Raw genomic sequence first — 10750 nt, 5'->3', positions numbered from 1 at the left:
GCCATGAGGTCAAGCATCTACTAGATTCTTCTGTAGAATGAAGAACAGGGAACTGACTGGGCTTGTGCCCATCCATTTGCAAAGTGCTTCTTATAAAGGGCCGATGCTTTATGTCATGGTCTGCCCAGACTGCTATAGCAAAATACCACAGATTGGGTGGCTTATAAAAGGAGAAATTTATTTCTCACAGTTGTGGAGGCTAGGAAGTCCAAGTTCAGGGTGCCAGCATGGTTGGGTTCTGGAGAGGGCCACCTTTTAGAGGACGTTGACTTCTCTCTCTGTCCTGACATGGTGGGAGGGGAGAGGGATCCCTCTGGGGTCTCTTTCATAAGGACACTGATCTCTTTTATGAGGGTTCCACCCTCATGACCTAAGGTTTCCCAAGACCCCACCTTCTAACACCGTCACCTTGGGCATTAGGTTTTCAACATAGGAATTTGGGGGGAACTCTAACATTCAGATCATAGCACCCCATCTGTAATCTAGAGTGGAGGCTGTGTCATTAGGTAGGAATGCACTGAATTTGGCTTTGAGGTACCAGGAACTCAAGGATCCATAAGAAGATAAAGGGAATCTCTGAAATTTTGAAAACGGAATTTAATTGGGAGACACTGAAAGGAATAAGGGGTCTTCAGAAATAGCTTGGGAACCAGAAGGGCCGCAGTCCACAGACCTAAAAATTTCAAGTATTCACAGTTATTTCAAATACTACTTTACGAGAGAGAGGCTAGTTTCTCTAGTTGTGGATGCCCTCCCCCACCAAAGAAAACTGTACAAATTAACCCTCTATGGGGCAAAATCTCCCAAACGACTTTTAGTTCAGAGAAATAGTCTTTTTGACTTGCCACTGGCTGGGGAAAAGAGAAGCCATGAAGAGGAAAATATTCCTCTTCCTCCATTTCTGTCTACTTACGCCTTTGAGAAACGTGGAGTGCCAACCATGCTCCATGGCCAGTGCTAGAAGTGTGTTATCTTGAACCCCACCTACCTGCAGGATACCCAGTCACATAAAAGGATGCATGCCTGTTTTGGAAGCTGCTGCAAGGAGTCCTATCTAGTTCTGAAGCTACTTCAGCTTTCCAAATTCTGAGACTGGAAGGAAATACAGAGTCTTTCAAACTGATGGGCATCTAGGATTGGTCTACTCCGATTGTGGTGGTACCAATGGGCCTGATCACCTGGCTGTGCCTGCTGAGGAGCAGACTCAAGACCTAGGCCCCTGAAGACACCCTCTGTGGGGGCCACGCCAGAAGATGGGATTGGGGGTTCCACTGAGTCCTATTTTGTAACTTATATTGGAGGCATATAGGAAGATTCATTATGTAGGGCCAATGAGATTTCTCTTCAGGTACAGGGCATTGAATTGATAGAAGAGTAAGTTCAAAATGTAAATTTTTTTTTAAATTTTTAATTTTTTATAAACATATATTTTATCCCCAGGGGTACAGGTCTGTGAATCGCCAGGTTTACACACTTCACAGCACTCACCAAAGCACATATCCTCCCCAATGTCCATAACCCCACCCCCCTTCTCCCAACCCCCCTCCCCCCAGCAACCCTCAGTTTGTTTTGTGAGATTAAGAGTCACTTATGGCTTGTCTCCCTCCCAATCCCATCTTGTTTCATTGATTCTTCTCCTACCCACTTAAGCCCCCATGTTGCATCACCACTTCCTCATATCAGGGAGATTATATGATAGTTGTCTTTCTCTGCTTGACTTATTTCGCTAAGCATGATACGCTCTAGTTCCATCCATGTTGTCGCAAATGGCAAGATTTCATTTCTTTGGAATACTATGCAGCCATCAAAATGTAAAATTTTTATATGGTGATAAAACTAATGAGATAATTTGAATATCTGGAACACATTGAATTGTCTTATCTGTTGAGTTTGGGTGGATGGCACAATTAAGTATACTTGGAAGTGGAAAATAAATGAAGTGGCTTCTTTTTTTTTTTCCTACACGATTTTATTTTTAAGTAATCTCTACACCCAATGTAGGACTCGCACTCACAAACCCGAGATCAAGAGTTGCATGCCCTACAACTGAGCCGGCAAGGCATCCCAATGAAGTGGCTTCTTGATTTAGTGTTTATTGTGACGCCAGAATGAACAAATTCAAAGATTTCTGGGCATAAGGGAAAAGATACATCTACCAAAGTTCTGAGGGACTGAATGCCAACCTTCTTTATTCCACGTCAGTTTATAGAAGCACTGACGAGACCTGAAGGTCAGCCGTTGGACTTTGTTGGAATAATTAGACAACTATTTACAAAAAAATAAATTTAGAGCCTGGCCCTATATCACAAACCAAAATAAATTCCAAATTAAATGAGTTAAATATACCTTGTAAGTACTTAAAAGAATGAGAAGAAAATGCAGTTGAGAATCACGTTGTGGCCAAAGTCCCTCTCATGTAACCAAAAATCAAAAATCATAGGAAAAGGGGGACAGATTTGACTGGCTAAAAGTTTTCAAAAGGTGAAGCAAAATAAAGCCTGTGCATAAAAACACAGCATAAACGAAACTCAAGCAAAACACTCAGAAAGCATTTGCAACATAGGTAATACAAGTTGAATTTCTTGGTATGTAGAGTCCTTACAGCTTAATAAGAAAAGGCAAACATTATAGTGGAAAAGGAGACACAGGTTGTACAAAGAAATGAAGATAGACAGATTGTCAGCGTGCCCGTAAGTTGATGAAGCAATGTTTCACCTTCCCAGTACTCAGACCACACTTACATAGCAAGCGGCTGTTTTGGTCTACCACATTGAAAAAGAAGAAAATGGGATGAGAACACTGAAACGAGTGGTGTGAGAGCATGGGGACATCTGTGCTTGGGAACGCTGCTGGCAGAAAGGTAAATTGACCCTTTTCAGATGGCAATGTGGCCATCTGTATCAGAGACTTAAAAATAGACATGTTCTTTCAACCAGAAGTTTCACTTCTATTTATCGTATCCAGGAGCTAATAGTGGGCATGTGCAAAGACTTAGCCATAAGGTTGTTTATAGAAGTGTTTTAGAATAGGCAAAAATCAGAAATAGCCTCAGTGTCCGATGGTGATCACGGGTTAAGGAGCTCCCTCATCTAATGTATAACAGAAAACTCTAGCTACAAAAGAACTAAATAGAGCCCAGCAGGATCGAGGGCTCCCCTGTCCCGGGCCCAGTCTCAGGGACTCTGTGCTGCTCCTCTCCTCCTCTGTGGGTCTGGTGTGCTTGAGCTCTTGGAAGGATGTGTCCACCCCTCACGTCCTACTGACATGCTCCTACTGAAGGAGATGTATGCAGCGTTGCCCAATCATGCCTTCCACCCCTGGCCCGAGCTGGGCTTAAGGATATCCCTGCTCAGGAGGAAAGGCTCATAGCAAAGATAAGAATTCCTCTCAATTAATTTATGAATTTAATGCCATTGTAATAAAAATCCAGTGATATTTCTTTTTTTTTTCTTGGAACATGGTGAACTAATTCTATGGTCCTGAGATTTTCCTGTAGAGTAAACGGTTAAGTCTAAACAAAAGCTTTTGGAAAAGGGATAAACGATGTGAGGAACTTGTCCTAGCAAGTCCTAAAACATACTATGAATTCCCTGGCAGGATTTTTTGTAAAGATAATAAAGCATGACTTGCAAAGTTCCTGGGAATGGTTACATGGCAGTTGATGCTATTTTATTCTTGGTGTGGCTTAGATACATTTGTGGAGCCGGAGGTGCAATAAAATCGATACCTGCCTTCTCACCTGTGCTGTTGAAATACGGAGTGAGGACTTCTGTGTGGGAAGTGGGGAAGGGGTTGGTTTGGGACCCAAAGAGTACCCCAGGTTTGGCACAGCAGCGGATGGGAGTGATGGTGATCAGGGACAAGTGTGTTGAGAGCCTGAATGTAATTGGAACTCAAGGATCCATCGGCATTGCTCTACAGGGCTGACTCTCTAGCTGCTCAGCCCTGGGCATGTTACTTCACCTCTCTCGACCTCGGTTCTCTAATGTGTAAAATGTGCGTGAGTAATTACCATCTGTAATAGTGCCGTGAGCAATAAATGATAGGATATGCGAAGGGGCTTGTGTATTGCCTGGTGCATGGAGATCACGTTGTAAGCGGTAGCAATGATTGTTTCTGAAACACACGGTTGGTTTTGCGGGGCTCTTCAGGGAGAGGATGACTGAGCTAGGCTGCTGAGGGCTCCCAAAGTCCCAGGGTCCTGCCATGGTGAGAAATGAAACAGGAGACTGAGAACATGGAGCTATCAAGAAAGATGGGGGTGATTCTTTTGGTATGTCCAAGCACACCCGTGGTCTTCCACATGGACTTCAATTCACTTAGGTCAAGATTGGGCTTGTCCACTCATTGGCTGCCGTTCACTGGCCAGTAGCTCTGCTTGGCCCCAGGACTCTACTCTGGGGTCTACTCTTTCAGTGATGAATGTCTGAAACTTGCACCATCTGTCATGTCAATTTTCTTTGCAGACACACCATTTTCAAGTTGTGTGAGCAGATTGATGGAGGAATTTATTTCTTGTCGACAGGCCTGCTCTTGACATTTCTAACCAAGGCCCAAATGCTGCCATCTTAAATCAAATACAGTCCTCCTCATTGTTTCCAGATTCCGTATTTGCAAATTTGTCTACTTGCTAAGATTTATTTATAACTCCCGGATCAATACTTGTGACATTTTTCTGATCATCGGTGGGTTCCCGGCAGAGAAAATGGCCTTCCTGTTTCAGCTCTCAGACTAAACGCATGTCTTTTGTGCTTAGATAGTGTCATTTTTTGCATTTTTGTGCTTTTGTTGGGGATTTTGCTGTTTAAAATTACCTCCAAGAGTAGTGCTGGAGTGCTGTCTGGTGTTCCTACATGTGAAAAGGCTGTGATGTGGCTTACAGAGAAAACATGTTAGAGAAGCATCTTTCAGGCATGTGTTTGAATGCTGTTGGCCATGAGGTTATGTATTGATGAGTTGACAAAAAGTTGTATTCAGAGGCCCATGGGACTATCACCCAGTATTTCCCTAGAAGCAATGGTTCAGTATTCTCTAAACCAGTGTTTGTGGTGCCTTTATAGAATATAACTACTGTGAATTAGGAGATATGACTCTGTGTTTTTCCTCCTCCTGTGGCACGTATATATTCCAGGCCAGAAGGTTCTGGAAGGCAGCTTCAGATGGCAGAACCAGTGCTGGAGAGCTGGCCCCGGCCTTTGGCTCCCTTCTTCTCTCCACCCCCGAGCTTGACTCTGGAGGCCACAGGTCCAGCCTCTGCCCACAACCCTGGAAACCATCCCCTTGGCCACTCCCTGCGCTGAAGTGGGCAGATGTGGGGAGAGGCCAGGGAGAGTTTGAGAAGCAATCTCTGGGCTGCCTGGGCAGGGCATTCAGGGCCTAGGGTACTGGACTGTGGTCTAGAAGTTTGAAGGGATCATGGATTTCTTGCCATATCCAAAGTGAGGTCTCTGAAGGTCAAATTTGATGGCTCTACTGCCTGTCTGGACAGCTTTGACCCCAAGTCCATGGAAACGCGTTGTTTGCCAGTCAGTGTGATTTTCTCATTTTCTCTTGACTGTTTCTCAGGTGGCTGCAGTCCAAACAGTGCACAGGGACCTTGTGTCTGGGGCATAAGAATCTTGTCTGTCCTGCTTTGTTCCAGCATTTTCTTCTTTAGGTTTATAGCTGCTGCCACAACTTGAAGATGTCTCTTCCAAATGTGGCTTCAAATTCTTCTCACACCTCAATATTCCTAAGTTGCCGTAGGGGCCTGGGCCTGGAGAGGAGGGTCTCTTTTTTGCCTCACTAAATATTTACCATAATGTGACAAGACTTGTCTGTCCCTTATGGGGGCACCCAACAGTAATCAAACCATCAACTCTCCGATTACCAGCTAACTGGGGAGCAAGGGTATGAACTTGGATGCCATTTTTGCAAATGATGAGAAAGAGTGCTTCTGAGATGAATTCTAGGAGGAGCTTTTTATGGGGGTAACATCTGGAGAATTTTAAGATATGAGTTCTAAAGGAGGCTTCTGCTGCAAGGCTGGAAGTTGCTGCAAAAAGAATCATTTTCAGGGCCTCGATGCTGGTGTTCACATTTCATTGGTGCTAGGTTTCTCCATGGTTTCTCTCTAGAAAGTCAAGAAATCAGTTGTATCAGCTCACTCTTAGGACCATGAAATTAGTCTGGGGGCTCCTTACTGCAGCTGAGCCCAGGACGGTGTTAAACTGACAGTGCTTGCTTTGTTAGCTGTAACCAGTGTCCTCAAGCAACTGTGTGTCCAGGGAGGCCCCACAACTAAAGATCCTGCCTTGTTTCAAAAACTGCACATCCTACATTGGGGAAGAGAAAATATCGACAACTGTAGGAACTGAGTATACTTTCAAAGAGAAGCCACAATTAAACATTTCATTAAAAGCTTTACTCTATGAAATGGAGAGTTCTAGAAGCAGCTCTATAATTCAGGGTAGCATTTGAATATGTGTGCCCGGCCACAAGTTCCTCTTCTTTCTCTGCCAGAAAGTGAGGTTTACTAGAGGCAGAGCCATTCGCATGGCCCTGGCATTCCATAGCTGGGAACCTGGGTGGCTACCTAAGTCTCTCCAGACCTCAGTTTGGTCATCTGTCAAAGGAGCACAGTACGTGCTTTCAAAGAGGGCTGTACAGAGCAGATCAGGCAACACGTGTGGTGTGCTTGTCCCATGAACGTGTTTGGAGCCATGTAATGAATGGTATAGGTGCTGACTCTTTGCCCAGCCCCAAGTTTCATTTTTGGCAGTTTCTTTCATCCCAGGATATCCCCAGGTTTTAGACCCTCCCTTTGCAAGCAGTCAGCCCATCCACTTTGCTTTATCACAGGGTTTGGTTTTTTTTGTTTGTTTTTTTTACCACCCTGTGTTTTGTTTCTTACTGGACTTGGGGTGCACTGCTTCCTTGATCTTGTGTAGCATCCTGTGTGCTTGGGGTTAGAGGGAGGGTTTTTACTTCATTTTCATTCATCCAATGGAGGAGCTTAATCTGACTGAAGAAGTTGGAAGAAACAAACAGGACAGGCTCAGCTCAGACTCTGTCTCTTTTTATCTGGTGAGCTGGCCTCTGGGAGCAGTTGAGTCCTTCTGCCCCTCCAGGCTGTGCCCTTCCTGGGAGGCACCCCCCCATGCCCCCAGGGCCTGCCTGCCTGCAGGGCAGCCCCATGCAAAACTCATGTGCCTGATAGATGTGCCCACTGACAGAACCTCTATCCTCCAACTTGGAGTTTTACTAGCAAAAAGCCCCCCGCAGTCCAATTTCCAAAGCCATCATGGCATAGTAATTAAGAGACTGGCCTCTGGAGTCAGAGAAATGGTTCTAGCTTGGCCACTATCTGCTGTGTACATTCACAGGGCCTTAGTTTCTCTTATGTGAAAGGGGGAAAATAATGGAACCTGCTTCATAGGTTTGTTGGGAGCATTTGATTGATTAGAATATACAGCACATTTAGAATAACACCACTGTTAGTAAGTAGTAGGCAAGTGTTAACTAATTGCCACTCCCTGGTCAAATTTTTTTCCTTAATTTATTCAGAACTTGCTGAGGGAAGGTGGATGGTGGATCCTGGGTCTCTCAGAGGCCCAGTTCCTCCTCCTCCTCCATGGGTCTCCTCCACCACTGCCCCTGCTTCTGACCCAGGGTGTCTCCTGACCACCCCTTGGTGGTTGTGATTCCCACAAATTTCTGCTCAAATGCATATGCATCACTTGTCTCGCTTTTATCTTCATTATTTTTTCTTTTCTTGTTTTTACATAGACTATTATCTCTGCTGTGGAAGAAGGGAACTAAATGGAAATCAAGTATTTGTCTTGTCCTCTGTCGTTAGTTGTCATTACACCATTCACTCCACCTGTGTAGGCCTGTAGACCTGTCCCTATAGGAGTAATGGGTACTCATCACATTAGTAAGTCAGAGAGAGTTAGAGCACCCCTATTTCTTTTTTTTTTTTTTTTAAGATTTTATTTATTTATTTGACAGAGAGAAATTACAAGTACACTGAGAGGCAGGCAGAGAGAGAGATAGAAGGAAGCAGGCTCCCTGCTGAGCAGAGAGCCCGATGCGGGACTCGATCCCGGGACCCTGAAATCATGACCTGAGCCGAAGGCAGTGGCTTAACCCACTGAGCCACCCAGGCGCCCGAGCACCCCTATTTCTTTTGGCAGACATCACCACTTTCTGCTTGCCCTGGATTCCCACCTTCAGGAGCTCATTCTGGCAGATATGAACCTCTGTGTGGTAGTTCTCTTTGGTTATTGGCCCTTTATTGATCTTTAGCAGGACTTTCTAGAACCTGAACTCTTTAAGGAGGCATCTCACTCCTCTTCTGCATAGCCTTTGGCTACCTGGTCCCTCTGGCTCTTGGGAAAACTTTATTGACTGAATGCCATGTGCCAGGGCTATGGGAAGGTAAGATACCCTTTGCCCCAGAAGAATGCGCAGTTCAGTCATGCTTAAGTCCTGCTCCAGGGGGTCCTAGGGTCCTGTAGCAGTCACCAGGGAGAGGGTGTGTTGGGGTTTTACCCTACTCCCCACATCATTCCAGAACTGTTCTGCTCTTCTTTGTTCTGTATATTGGGCTTCTGTGTGAGTTTCCATCCAAAGAACAGATTGCACTGTTGTCTTTTTTTAATAGTTTGAAAACCATTGACCTAATTTTTTCCACTGAATTTATGCAGAATGGCTTTTTATAGTGGTTTAACTCTCCCAGCTTATGTTTGGCCAACATGATGACAGAAGAGTCTGGCCAAGGCACTGGCACCAGTCACCCACAGAGTCAAATAGCGCCGACCTCTGAAGTTGTCCCCTCAGCTGAAAGGCTCACCTTCTGTGTTGGAGCAAGACCTTTCGTGATCTGGTCTAGTACTATTTGTGGTAACACGTAGGATTTTTTAGGGGAGGTACCATACATAAATTGACCCTAAAGGCAATCTCTGAAGAGCTCCAAAAATATTTTAAGCAGTGACAACACTGTTGAAATAAGTTTATGGGCCCCTAAATATGCTAGAAGCTCTAAAATAAGCTCTCAAACTTTTTTGTAGGACACATGATATCAAACTGTAACTTTCCAAAGGGCAAGAGACTGGATTTTGCTTAATAAACTTTGTGAGGTATTTGTTAAGGCAAAACTTTGGAGATCTGAGATAATCACGGATCGACCAATTGTTTCATCATCAAATTATAAAAATGCATCTACCATAACTGATCGGAATATCTGGCTTATTCTGATTTTACAAAGATATTTAAAAGTTCCAAATGTTTGCCTCTACATAGAACATTTCTGAAGATAAATGCTCTAAAATGAGAGTTTCAGAGGCAAGCCTTTTTTTCCCCCCTGGCTTTGCTTATTAATGTTTCCTGAGATGGTACCTGGCGTATAACACATGTTCAACAGAAACAGGTTGAATGGACACATTCACAAGAAAAGGTAATGGTGGTCAGTTTGGGGGAGTGGGACTGGGGCCAGAGTATGACTTTTCAACTTTTACCCAGGTGTGCTATATCTGTAGGGAGTGTGGGAAGAATGACAGCTTCTCTTGTACTTTTATTCATAGAAAGGAAGAAACTGTGGATTTGTTATCACTGTTGTCCTTTGCCCTGATGGCCCCCACATTGCCAAACAGAGGAGAAATGTATACTCTGGCTGGTTGTTCTTGGACCTTACATCCTTAGTGGGCAAGAGTTTATTCTTCTTCCTCCAATTCCCATCCCCTTTGCATAGTGATCTGCGTTTCACCTGGAGAAGTAGAAGAAGGAGAAGCAGGTGTGGCTGTAATTAGACTCTCAACTTCAGTTTTCCTACCAGAGCCTAGCTCATGGGGCTGAATGGAAGTGGACACTGGAGCTTGTTCTTCAGATCTGGACATTTCCTCCTCCTCTTCCTCTTCCCCTTCTTCTTTTCCTCCCCCTCCCCCTCCCCCTTTCTCAACCTTCCTCCCTTTCCCCCTCCTCCCCTTTCCCCATTCTCCCTCCCCTCCTCTCTCCTCCTCCTTCTCTTCCTCTTCCCCTTCTTTCCCTCCTCCTTTTCCTCCTCCTCCTCTTTCTCCCCCTCCCTTCTCTTCCCCCTCCTCCCACTCTTCCTCTTCTTCCTCCCCCTCCTCCTCCTCCTTCTCTTCCTCCTCCCCCTCCTTTAAAAATAAGTTCCAGGGGGACGCCTGGGTGGCTCAGTGGGTTAAGCCTCTGCCTTCGGCTCGGGTCATGATCTCAGGGTCCTGGGATCGAGCCCCGGATCGGGCTCTCTGCTCGGCAGGGAGCCTGCTTCCTCCCCCTTCTCTCCCTCTGCCTGCTTCTCTGCCTGCCTGTGATCTCTGTGTGTCAAATAAATAAATAAAATTTTAAAAAAAATAAGTTCCAGGGCACCTGGGTGGCTCAGTCAATTAAGCCTCTGCCTTTGGCTTGGGACATGATCCCAGGGTCCTGGGATCAAGTTCCATATCAGGTTCTCTGCTCAGCAGGGAGTCCGCTTCTCCCTCTGACCCTACTCCATCTCATTCTCTCTCTCTCTCTCTCTCTTTCTCTCTGGAATAAATGTAAATAAGATCTTAAAAAAAGAAAAGTTGGCTTCATGATCAATGTGGAGCCCCCTGTGAGACTTGAACTCATGACCCTGAGATCAAGGCCTGAGCAGAGGTCAAGAGTCAAAAGCTTCACTGACTAAGTCACCCAGGTGCCCTGGACATTTTAGATTCAAGAAAGTTGGTTTCAGAAAACTTAGGTGGGAACAGAGCTATAGGTGATTAAT

Source organism: Mustela erminea, chromosome 2, assembly GCF_009829155.1.
Source record: "Mustela erminea isolate mMusErm1 chromosome 2, mMusErm1.Pri, whole genome shotgun sequence".
Lineage (NCBI taxonomy): Eukaryota > Metazoa > Chordata > Mammalia > Carnivora > Mustelidae > Mustela > Mustela erminea.
Note: the sequence above shows the minus strand (reverse complement) of the source record.